This window comes from Urocitellus parryii, chromosome 2, assembly GCF_045843805.1.
Source record: "Urocitellus parryii isolate mUroPar1 chromosome 2, mUroPar1.hap1, whole genome shotgun sequence".
NCBI classification, from domain to species: domain Eukaryota; kingdom Metazoa; phylum Chordata; class Mammalia; order Rodentia; family Sciuridae; genus Urocitellus; species Urocitellus parryii.
The window spans coordinates 172931011-172942756 of NC_135532.1; positions in this window are offsets into that span (position 1 = coordinate 172931011).

Here is an 11746-nt window from a genome sequence, read left to right on the forward strand (position 1 = left end):
GGGTGTCAGCCGCTTGCAAAAGTGGCCGCTGGTTCAGGACTCGACTTCTGCACCCGCCGCGGGGCCACCCGTGGAGCCCGGTGGCTGTGGTCGCGTGGTTAGGAACGGGCCTCGTGGTTAGGGACGGGGCGTGTGAAGCTGCTGCTCCCAGAGCGAGCTCTATGCCTCCCAGGGGAGCCCTGATGGCGGAGGCTGACTGCCGTTTCGGGCGGGGCGGGCCAAACTGCTCGGGTGTCAGCTGCTTGCAAAAGTGACCGCTGGCCTCAGGACTCGACTTCTGCACCTGCCGAGGGGCCACCCGTGGAGCCAGGTAGCTGTGGTCACGTGGTTAGGAACCGGGCCGCGTGGTTAGGAGCCGGGCGGGTGAGGCTGCTGCTCCCAGAGCGAGCTCTGTGCCTCCCAGGGAAGCCCTGATGGCGGAGGCTGACTGCCGGTTCGGGCGGGGCGGGCCAAACCGCTCGGGTGTCAGCCGCTTGCAAAAGTGGCCGCTGGCCTCAGGACTCGACTTCTGCACCCGCCGTGGGGCCACCTGTGGAGCCAGGTAGCTGTGGCCACGTGGTTAGGAGCCGGGTAGGTGAGGCTGCTGCTCCCAGAGCGAGCTCTATGCCTCCCAGGGGAGCCCTGATGGCGGAGGCTGACTGCCGTTTCGGGCGGGGCGGGCCAAACTGCTCAGGTGTCAGCCGCTTGCAAAAGTGGCCGCTGGTTCAGGACTCGACTTCTGCACCCGCCGAGGGGCCACCCGTGGAGCCCGGTGGCTGTGGTCGCGTGGTTAGGAACGGGCCTCGTGGTTAGGAACGGGCCTCGTGGTTAGGGACGGGGCGTGTGAAGCTGCTGCTCCCAGAGCGAGCTCTATGCCTCCCAGGGGAGCCCTGATGGCGGAGGCTGACTGCCGTTTCGGGCGGGGCGGGCCAAACTGCTCGGGTGTCAGCCGCTTGCAAAAGCGGCCGCTGGTTCAGGACTCGACTTCTGCACCCGCCGAGGGGCCACCCGTGGAGCCAGGTAGCTGTGGTCACGTGGTTAGGAACCGGCCGCGTGGTTAGGAGCCGGGCAGGTGAGGCTGCTGCTCCCAGAGCGAGCTCTATGCCTCCCAGGGGAGCCCTGATGGCGGAGGCTGACTGTCGTTTCTGGCGGGGCGGGCCAAACCGCTTGGGTGTCAGCCGCTTGCAAAAGTGGCCGCTGGTTCAGGACTCGACTTCTGCACCCGCCGCGGGGCCACCCGTGGAGCCCGGTGGCTGTGGTCGCGTGGTTAGGAACGGGCCTCGTGGTTAGGGACGGGGCGTGTGAAGCTGCTGCTCCCAGAGCGAGCTCTATGCCTCCCAGGGGAGCCCTGATGGCGGAGGCTGACTGCCGTTTCGGGCGGGGCGGGCCAAACTGCTCGGGTGTCAGCTGCTTGCAAAAGTGACCGCTGGCCTCAGGACTCGACTTCTGCACCCGCCGCGGGGCCACCCGTGGAGCCAGGTAGCTGTGGTCGCGTGGTTAGGAACCGGCCGCGTGGTTAGGAGCCGGGCAGGTGAGGCTGCTGCTCCCAGAGCGAGCTCTATGCCTCCCAGGGGAGCCCTGATGGCGGAGGCTGACTGCCGTTTCTGGCGGGGCGGGCCAAACCCCTCGGATGTCAGCCGCTTGCAAAAGTGGCCGCTGGACTCAGGACTCGACTTCTGCACCCGCCGCTGGGCCACCTGTGGAGCCGATTAACTGTGGCCGCGTGATTAGGAACCGGGCAGGTGAGGCTGCTGCTCCCAGATCGAGCTCTAGGCCTCCCGGGGGAGCCGCTTGCCGAGCGGCTGATGGCTGGGGGACTATACCTCTGTGCCCGAGAGGCTGTCCAAGATCCACTTCTCTGGGACGAACTGTCACTTCCAATAAACCTACCAGTTCACGGCTGCTCTCCTCTTAAGGGAATTATGCTAGAAGTTCCTCCATAGGTAGGCTGCATCTGTTCAGGTGGGTCTTTCTTATCCCGTTAAAGTGGAGACGTTGGAATCGCTGCTTCCTCGCCGGCCGCCATGTTGGATCCCCGTCCACCGTCTTTCTTTTTTTTTTTTTTTTTTATTATTATTATTTTTTTTTTTATTGGTCGTTCATAACATTACATAGTTCTTAATACATCATATTACACGGTTTGATTCAAGTGGATTATGAACTCCCGCTTTTACCCCGTATACAAATTGCTGTATCACATCAGTTACCCTTCCATTGATTGACATATTGCCTTTCTAGTGTCTGATGTATTCTGCTGTCTGTCCTATCCACCGTCTTTCTTAATCCCATCCCCCATCCCTTCCCTTCATTCCCCTTTGTCTAATCCAAAGAACTTCTACTCTTCCCTCCCTACCCCTCTTATTGAGTCTTAGCATCCACATATCAGAGAGAACATTTGGCCTTTGGTTTTATGGGATTGGCTTATTTCACTTTTGCATTTTTAAAATTTTTAAATATTTTTTAGTAGTATATGGACACCATACCTTTATTTTTATTTATTTATTTTATGTGGTGCTGAGGATCAAGTCCAGTGCCTCACATGCGCCAGGCAAGTGCTCTATCTCTGAGCTACAACTCCAGCCTCTTTTTTTTTTTTTTTTTTTTTTGAGATGGAGTTTCACTGTGTTGTCCAGGCTGGCCTTGAACTTGCATCTTCTTGCCTTAGCTACTGAGTAGCTGCAATTATAGGTCTACCATGCCTGGTTCAAGATGCCAGTTTTAAATGAAAGATAATGTTTGAGTTTACTTATGAACTAAATATTTTTGTGTTATGATGTGTGTGTGTGTGTGTGTGGTGTGTGTGTGTGTTTACATGTGAGGACCTTGCCTCACATGTTTTAGGAAAGCAGTTTACCACTGAAGTCCTTGTATGGTGTTTTGTTTACTAAATGACATCATAAATCTATGGATTCAGATGATAACTAAGAATGCAAAAAGCTCCTTGTATTTAAAAACTACAAAAAGAATCAAAATACGTGGTACCAAAATCAATAGATTAATGAAACAAAACATCCTCACAGAGACCCTAGAGATCAACACACAGGATGTTTACAGGGAATGATTTGGGGATAAATGTCCTAGACAGGAAGGAAAGGGGAGGGGAAGAGCAGAGAGGAGTCGCCTGAGGTAGGGGCCCAACAAAAGCTCAGTAAATCCAAAGGACACATAGTCTTTCAAAACTTTCTTTGGGATACACTGGCTGGGCTTGTATGCCTGCAGTGACCACTCATTGGATGCAATCTGTCCCTAGAAGGAGGGACAATGAGTAGGGCTATCTCCCACTCACGCTTCAGCAGCTGGGCGGGTAAGTTCTTCATTCCCAGAGAGAAATCTGGGAGGCACCTCACAGGGTCCAGTCCACAGATCTTGGAGTATATAAAGAACTTGGTGTCCATTGTAAGTGTTGGTCATGAATCAGGGAAATGAAATCTTACTTGATAAGCGATGCTGGAACCATTGATTATAACCATGGGGAACACACATGGATTAGACTATTATCTCATCTTACCCAATATTAATTTCAGATATATCAAAGAATTGAACAAAAAAGGAAAAAATATACCTAATACTTACCAGCTTGAAGGAGAGGGAAACGCAAGTAAACTTAGATGATGCCAATAAAATGCTTACTAGATTACATAAAATTTATAAGGCAGACAACAAAATTGAGAACATGTTTGCAATAAACACGTGAAAACATTAATGTCTATTAATTTATACTTGATTGGTTCTTTGTTATCCTATCCTTTCCTTCTGCATTTGAGACAAAACATTTGACCTTTAAGTTTCTGAGTTTGGATTTTTTTACTTAGCATGATATTCTCCATTACCATCCATTAACCAGCAAATGCTATAATCTCATTCTTTTTAAAAAAGTGATCCTGCAAATAAAAAAGAGAAACCTAGCACTTAGGTCAAGGACACATTGAGCTACCACTTCACACCCATTAGGATGGCTATTATCAAACAAATAAACACCAGGAAACAAAAGTGTTATCGAGTATATGGAGAAATTGGATCCCTAATGCCTAGTTGATGGGAATTTAAAATGGTACAGCTACTGAAGGAAACACCATGGCAATTCCTCAAAGAATTAAGTGGGTAATTAACATATGATCTAGCAATTCCACTCCTGCAGATAGATCTAAAGGCATCAAAAGCACATCAACATCCACAGCAGCATTATTTATAGTAGCCAAAAGGTAGAAGCAACTGAAATGTTCATTGGCAGATGAATGGATAACAAAATGTGCCACAGAATGAAATGTTCTTCATTCCATTCATCTATATGAACAGGTAACTGACAAAAAACATCTATATAGAATGGACTATTATTCAGTCTTAAAAAGAAATGAATTCTAACATACGCATTAATATGGATAAACCTTGAAAATATTATTATGATAAGTGAAATAAACTAGACCCCAAAGGATAGCTTGTATGATCTATCCATTTATCTGAGATCCCTAGAATAGTCACACTTACAAAGACAGGAAGTAGAGCCGTGGGAGTAGAAGGAAGGAGGAGGTGATGAACAGGCACAGAATTTCTCTGTGGGGTGATGAAAATGTTCTGGAGGTGGATGGTGGTGATGGTTACCTAACAAGGGGAAGGTACTTTATGCTGCAGAACCAGACATTTATAAATGGTTAAAGTGGTAAATTCTATGTTAGGTACGTTTACCATCATAAGAAAACCCCAACACGTCCACGCTGAAATGTGAGCAGGCAAAAAATATAAACAGGCAACTCACAAAAAAAAACAACAAAAAAGTGACTTATAGATATAGAAAATAGTAAATTTCATAAGTCATAGCAAATTAAATCAAAAGATCAAGCTATCTTTTGTCATCTGTAAAATTGGAAAAAATATTTTGCACTGATATTCAATTGCAGTATTAGTATTATAAGTATTCTCATAACAGGGGCAATAACTTGTACAAGTTTTCTAGAAAGCATTTTGCAAATTATGCAAATGGTGCTTTATTTTATTTTATTTTCATCAGGGCTTTATAGTAGTCAGGTTCATCCTGACAAACTCACATTGCTTGGAAATTGATTTCAGTTCATCCTCCTCCTCCTTTACCCTCCCGTCCTCCCTCCCTTTCCTATTCTCCTTCCTCTACTACATTTTCTTTTGTTTGTCTATTAATTTATATTTGAGTGGTTCTTTATGTAATCATATTCTTCTCTCCCTTTTTCATTTATTTTTCTCTAGCTTCTACATATTAAAGAAAACATTTGATCTTTGAGTTTCTGACTTTGGCTAATTTCACTTAGCATGATATTCTCCATTTCCATCCATTTACCTGCAAATGCCATAATTTCATTCTTTTTTTATGGTTCAGTAGTACTACACACACACACACACACACACACACAAATAAACAGGCAACTGACAAAAAACAAAAAAAATTATATATATATATATATCTAATCTCACAATTTCTTAATTCATTCATGCTTCTGGGTTGATTCAATAACTTAGCTATTGTGAATTGTTCTGCTATGAACAATGATGTGATTGCATCACTGTAGTTATGTCAATTTTAGATCCTTTGGGAAAATATCAAGGAATGGGATAGCTGGGTCATGTGGTAGTCCTATTCCCAGTTTTTTGAGGAATCTCCATTCTGTTTTCCAGAGTGGTTTTACCAGTCTCCAATCCCACCCACAAGTTGCCAGCATTTATCATTGTTTATATTCTTGATCTTTTCCATTCTGACTGGAGTCAGATGAAATCTTAGTGTAGGTTTGATTTGCATTTCCCTGATTGCTAGAGATGTTGATAATTTTTTCATATATTTGTTGGCCATTTGTGTTTATTCACATAAGATGTCTTGAATAAATTAATAATTCCAAAATCCAATCACTAGGATTTTATTCTAAGGAAATAATTGTAGATACTGGAAAAAATAAATTTATAAGAATCTTTATTACAGTATTATGGCAGTAAAAAAGATGAATCAATCTAAATGCCTATTGCTAGAGCATGGTTTGTGTGCTGGCATATTCATTCATTCTCGCACTGAACAAATGTTTACTAAGTTCATATTCTGTGCCAGGCTCTGTTCTAGATTCACGGAAACCAAAATAACAAAACACACCAAGTTTCTGTGCATGTGTGCATGTGCAAGCACATTCTCGTGTATGTACATACTATAATAGTGTTGGAAATATGGGGGTCCTGGGCTTCCCAGGAGCCAAAGTAAACACTTGAAGACTCATTAGCTCTGTTGGCAAGGTAAGAACTTTACTTCTACATGCAGAAGGGTGCACAGCAATCAAAATTGAAAGCAGATGCTCCCAGCAGGCAGTCTGCTCAGCTTTCATCCCTGACTCATGTGTGCTTGGCCACTGTCCACTGGTCCAAACTGACCACACAATCTTTGGCGTAAACAGCCACTGAGGAAAGGGACACTTAGCCAGGGCTCCTTGGTTGGGACTGACTGCACTGTCTCCTATTGGGTTATTTAAAGAAATGTACCTTCAGTTGTCCCCAACTTTCTTTGTTGTCTTGAGGTGGGAAAGTCCTGTTGAGTTGAAAGCCTTTTGGACGAGGGGTCCTGGGTTCATTGACTCCGTCCAGCAAAGAATTGAAGAACAGGACACAAATATAGCAAGCAAGAAGTAGGTTTATTGAAAAGAGATAGAGACACAGAGCTAGACTTCTCTGAAGGGGCCCTAGGCCTAGGAATCCAGTGGGGAGTGTTGGCCTGTTCTTTTCATGGTCTCTGGCTTTCCTCCTTCCTTTACCTCCTCCTCTGTCCACACGCTCCTCACAATTATTGATTGGTGCCCCCTCTGTCCACGCATCTGTTTTTGTTTTTCTATTGGATCTCCCACTTAAGAGCACAAGCATGGAGCGTCTGTCTGCTTGGGTCCCCTGCTTATGTCCATGAGCACGTTTGTCAAGTGATGACCTCATCAGAAGACCCCTCTCCATGCTCCTTTGTTCTGGCCCTGTCCCCGACCTCCTCACTGAGCATCTTGCTCTGATGGCCTAAGCCCTTCTATATCTCCCTCCCTGGGGATTTCATCATTCTGCTTTGGGAATTTAAACAGTCCTACATTTGTGTAACATTGAAGAAATTTTTTTGTTAAATATTTTTAGCTGTAGATGGACTCAGTACCTTTATTTATTTATTTTTATGTGGTGCTGAGGATCAAACCCAGTGCCTCACACATGTGAGGCAAGCGTTTTACCACTGAGCCACAACCCCACCTCCCATTGAAGATTTCATTGATAGTATGATATATGGATGAAATAATCAGATCCTAAAACTATAAATCATAAAAAATATATTTGTGGAGGAAAAGCATTCTCAGACTTGTTTTTCTTAAGGTCCAGTCAGGAGAGAAGTTATTTATGGACCTGTAGATAAGTTTGATAATCAATTTAATAGCGGTGTGTGTGAGACAAAAGAATGTGTAAGTGGAATTTAAAATCTGGAGAGTCACTTTTGGTCATTCTTGTTTTGTCTCACGTCACCTTCCTACCTATCCATATGTCTTCTATTCTGCTTCAACTGCCTGAAACCCTTAGTGGTGAGGCCTTTAAAACTTTTTGAAAAATAACCACACTTGGGCTGGGGCTGGGGCTCAGAGGTAGAGTGCACCCCTAGCACATGTGAGACCCTGGGTTCCATCCTTAGGACCACATAAAAATAAATAAATGAAATAAAGGTATTGTGACCAACTACAACTAAAAAATAAATAGTTTTTTTTAAATAGGCCATTTTGTGGGAACATAGAGGTAGCTGGGTTGCTCTTGGATGCAGGGGCATGTGGGCTGTGTTACAGGAATCCAGTGAGTCAGTGTATGAGAGGTGTTCACCTAGTAGAAGGAATTCTGCATGCCCCTGATGCTGGGTATGCGATGTGAACTATCCCAAAGATAACAAAAGGAAAAAGAATGAGACAGATGCTTCATCGGTAGTGAAAGTAAAGTGCAGTCCAGAAGACATGTGATTTAATAGTGTTGGGTCTCCCATGGAAAACAACCCTAACCCTAACCCTAACCCAGAAGAATGCTGTTTGCTGCAATTCCGTGTCCTGTGCTTGGATGCTTTTTATAAGAGTTGTCAATGTTAGAAATTCTTAAATAAAAACTGATTTAAATTTTTAAAAAGAAAAAAATAATAAAACCACTCTGCTGGATAAGGTGGCACAGACCTGTAACCCCAGCAACTCAGGAGGCTGAGACAAGAGGATCATAAGTTCAACCACTTAGCAACTTCAGCAACTTAGGCCCTAAGCAACTTAGAAAAATCCTGTTTCAAAATAAAAAAATAAAAAGGGCTGAGGATGTATCTCAGTGGTAAATAGCTCAGGTTCAATCCTCAATACCAAAATAAACAGAGTGGAGCGAGAATGCTGCCAGCACAGGTCCCAAGATTCCAAAGAGGTGGCTGCCCTGTGCTCCATGGCTTTGGGTGGTGGTGTTCCTACTGAAGATGACCAGGTAACTGGAGGTTATGGGAGGTCATGATGGCTGCAAGGAAGAGCCTGGGCCCATAGAGTATATGACCCCCAGTTTCCAGTACTACAGAAAGCCCTGACTTGGTCCCATTCATCAACAGTAAGTGAATACTGAGTGGTATCTGTGAGGACAACAGTGCTGTCACCTGGTTCTGGCTGCACAAAGGAGAGACCCAGCAATGCTCAAACTGTGGAACCCTTTACAAGCTGGTGCCTCACTAGTTGACCCACCGTGAGCCTGAACTAACTTACTCAAAATGTGTTTCTTCTTTTCAATAAAGACAAGCCACTGTATAGGTCCTTCTCTCGTGAAAACAAAAAAAAACAAAATGAATCCACAAACTGCTGGACAGCAAATGAACCCTACCAAGGCCTTAAGCAATATCGTGAGTTCACATAAATGGCTCCCTCCAATGTCCCACCCCAGCATTGTCCTAGCCCCACCTCATTAAACTTCTCAGAGACTGCTGTCATCACGGAGAGAGGCTATGCAACATGTGCTGAGTCGTTTGTCTGTGTCCTCACAGTACCACACATTTCTACATGGTACTTATTTCTCCCTCCATAACAAACTGACTAAATAATAAAGTTAGACTTGGAGTTACCTTATGACCTCACAACCCCATTCCTAATACATACAGTATGTAAAAGAATTGAAATCAGACTCAAAAAGGCGTCTGTGCACCAACATTCAGAGTAGTAGTATCCACAACAACCAAAGCATGTGTCCATCACCATGTGGATGGACTATTATTCATAATAAAGAGGAATGAAGTTCTGACACATGCTACATGAGATGAACCTTGAGACCTTAAGTGAAAGAAGTCAGGCATACAACAGCAGATGTTCTATTTCACTTATATGAAATATTTAGAAGAGGCAAATTCATAGGGACAGAAAGTAGATTATAGATTACAGGGCATGCAGGGAGGGTAGAGAGAATGGGAAATTATTACTCAAGGGTTCAGAGTTTCTATTTGGGGTGATGAAATAGTTTAGACAGTGGGACAGTTGTACAACATGAGGAATGTAATAAAACCACTGAACTGTACACTTAGAAATGGCTGAAACAGCAGTGTTATAGGTATTCTACAACAAATTTTTAAATGGTAAAAAAAATAAATCAATAAACCATTAAACATTTTCAAGGAAAGAAGAGCTTTCAGTGAATCTACATTGCAACAGGGTGAAAAGCACCGGCCCTGCTAATCCCAAGATTTATAAAAGAGAAAGTGCTTCATCATAAGGTCTTGGTGGAGGCAAATACTCTGAAGCCTTGTAGTGCAGCATGGGAAGCAGCTGAATAGTTCCATTGAATCTTATCAGCCTTGGGGGCAGACCTGGGCCCGACACACAGGAGATTGTTTCACAATCCACTGGTTTTAGGGTTTAATGAAACAAAACAGGAAGGACGAACCTGGGGAGATGTTATATCTTCCACCTACCCAGGATTCAAGACAAGTGAGAACAGAGTGTATCTGTGGTGATAAGACATACCACAGAACCACAGAATGCACACACACACACACACACACACACACACACACACACACAATCTGAAACGCTGAGCTGGATTTAAAATCACTGCTTACTAAAGAAATGTGGAAAGCACAACATTTAGCATTTCCAGGAGAAATTTTTTGTTGTTGTTGTTATGGGAGAAAGAGAAATATAAATAGTAAAATGATTTCATAAGCTTGTATGCTATATACAATGTCTTTTGTAATAAAATAAAAATTGGCCTGGAGCTTCCCAGTAATGGTGTGTCCAAATGCTACTCTTGGGTTATTAAGTAGCAAGTTGTCAGGAGATGCTGGAGGGATGAGTTTTGCATGAGTTTGTTGGTTAAGGGAACTCATTTAGAGAAACTGAGGCAGAGGCTAAGTCAACTGAGCCCTGTGTACCAGTGATTTCAGCATGTTGAGAGATACAGTTTTACTCCCAAATCAGCTCCATGGTCCCAAGGAAACACTGCCAGCCAGGCTACCTTGTGTGGGAAAGGTGACTTGGCAGAGAATACAAGTAAAAGCTGCTTTTTCTGGTTCCAGGAAGCAGGTCCATATGCCTTCAAGGGCACAGCCAATGGAGATGTCCCTGAGTTTGTCATTCTTCTGAATTACATCTGGACTATATGTATGGAGAGGGTGGTTCAAGTGAAACCTAGAGATTTTTAACATGGTCTTCACCCAAGTACAGTTGATCTGCTTTGCTTTGCTGTGGGGATAACTGCAATTGCTCCCTGTTCAATTAGGTGTTCTTTGGGGACTTTGGAGAGAGTGCTGGTTTGTCAATCCTGAGTCAACACTGACTTCCTCCAAAGACTGCTAAGTAAATCCCCATGTGAGCTCTTATATGTGTGTCTTTTGAGCTTCTCTGTGGAATCGGGTTGAATCCAGTTAGCAATAAGCGTGATGACTCTCAGGGAAGCGAAAGCATTCTTGGAATCAGCTGCAGTGACTCTTTTCCTGTTCAAACACTGACATTCCTGTGCCTATGCCTAGCTGGTTTGTCAAATCCAGAGCTACTGCTGCAGGCCTCACCATCGTCCTTGGCTGACTTGGGCACTTGGTTCCATGCATGCTGTGGTTACAAATAGGATCCTGGGCTTGTAGGGTCTTTTCTAGGCTCACAATGCCCCCAAAAGACTAGACTAGGAGGCAGATCAATTCTAGAAGGTTTTGGCCTTTTGGAACAAGTGTCATAAGACAAGGGCCTCTTGCTCATTTTTCATTCAAGAAGTATTTACTGAGCACCTACTCAGTAGGTGTCAGGGAATGTTCTCCATTCTGGAAAACATCAGTGAACTAAACTGTTCTAGCAGAGATTAATGAGACCCATGAAAAATTTCAAAATTCCTTGTTTCTGCCTGTCCTGCTCTTGTCTTCTCCTCCAGAGGAAGCCTGGGGAAAAACGAGGAAATGAAACTCATTATACACTTATTTTGAGGCCCCTTGGAAGAAGTCACATGATGGAGAAGGGCCACTGCACGTTTGAGATCATCCATAAGCTTCCACATCACTTCTTTTTCTTCCACTTGCTGCTTGCCTGTTTGAATAGCAGTCTCAAAGACAGACTCTTGACTGATGTGCTTACGGTTTAAGGCATATAATAGCCATCCTTTTACACCTATTGGCCAACAAACACTCCCAAGCCTCTGATCCCCTACATGTGTGAAACTGTACCAAAAAAATTAGCTCTGGATAGGGTCTTCCTTTCAACCCCCACCAGTCCTCTCCTTATAATGTAAAACACTGCCAGAGCTAGGTGTGGGATTCTGGCCCATCAGC